The sequence below is a fragment of the Capsicum annuum genome, unplaced genomic scaffold, assembly GCF_002878395.1.
Source record: "Capsicum annuum cultivar UCD-10X-F1 unplaced genomic scaffold, UCD10Xv1.1 ctg82541, whole genome shotgun sequence".
Classification (NCBI taxonomy): domain Eukaryota; kingdom Viridiplantae; phylum Streptophyta; class Magnoliopsida; order Solanales; family Solanaceae; genus Capsicum; species Capsicum annuum.
In genome coordinates this window covers 122100-123369 of record NW_025893345.1, presented here as the reverse complement: position 1 = coordinate 123369, position 1270 = coordinate 122100, and positions in this window count along the sequence as shown.

Here is a 1270-nt window from a genome sequence, read left to right as displayed (position 1 = left end):
AATATTAAATTCCTCAGCATTAAAATATATTACCTGCGAACTATATATTTACAATAAATTCCGCAAGTAAATTTGGTGCCATATTGCACAAATTTCGTACTTGAGACATTACCTGGGGAAATGTATCGGTAAGTATTTTATCTCTAGGAAAATCCACAGGTATATGGATAAATATATATATTTTTAAAATCCACAAAAAAATTTTCATGTAATTTATCCTAGGTATTTACGTAGAGATATTTTGGTAAAAATTTATGTGATGGATTTTATTGCGTGGAAAATTATTTGCTGCAAATTTTGTTGGGGATTTATTCTTGGCGATTTACCTGCAAAATTATTACTTGAAAAATTATTGGGGAATTGTATTGCTACAAATTTAGCTGAAAAATATTTTTTGGGGATTTACCTACGAAAATTATTACTTGAGAAAATATTGGGGGATTTAGTCCATTTTCATTTATCCAATATATTAGAAATAATTATTTAAATTTATTTGTCCAGTCTAAAAATTAAGAAAATTAACATTTTGTGCCTTTTTTATCCTTGCTCACTACTAAAAAAGGCCGAAAAATGACACATAAAAAAGCGACGAACAGTGTTGCTTTTAAAAAGTGATGAGAAAAGCGACACTGTCCATCACTTTTTAAATTTAATTTTAATATATATTTATTTTTTATTTAAATCAACAACTAACATCTTAATATCCGTCACTTTTTTCGCGGATTATTGTGCCAACTAATTAACAAATAACTTATATTTTTTTAATAAATGCAATGGATAGCGTTTTTTTTATTTAAAAATAATAATAATAAATTTTTAAAAAGCGACGTTGTCCGTGGATTTTTAAATTTAATTTTTATTAAAATCGACGGACAACGTCGCAATAATTTTTTATTTTTAAAATATTAATTATAGAAAAACGACGCTATCTATCACAATTCTTAATTATTTTTAATTTTTTTATATTTTTTACAAAAAGCGACGGACAGTGTCGCTTTTGTTAAAAATAAATAAAAATTAACTTCATAAAAACGACACTGTCTGTCGATATTTGATATTTTTAATTTACTAACAAATAAATATTTTTTATATTTTAAGAAACTAAATGTATTCAATTATATATTGAATACATTGATATCATATGATCGATTGATCAATGTAATAATAAACTGTTGAAGCTATAATATAATAATATAAGCTAAATTAAATGATAATTCATTAGACTATATATGATATACGTTATATTATGAGGTAATATACTCGTGTATGT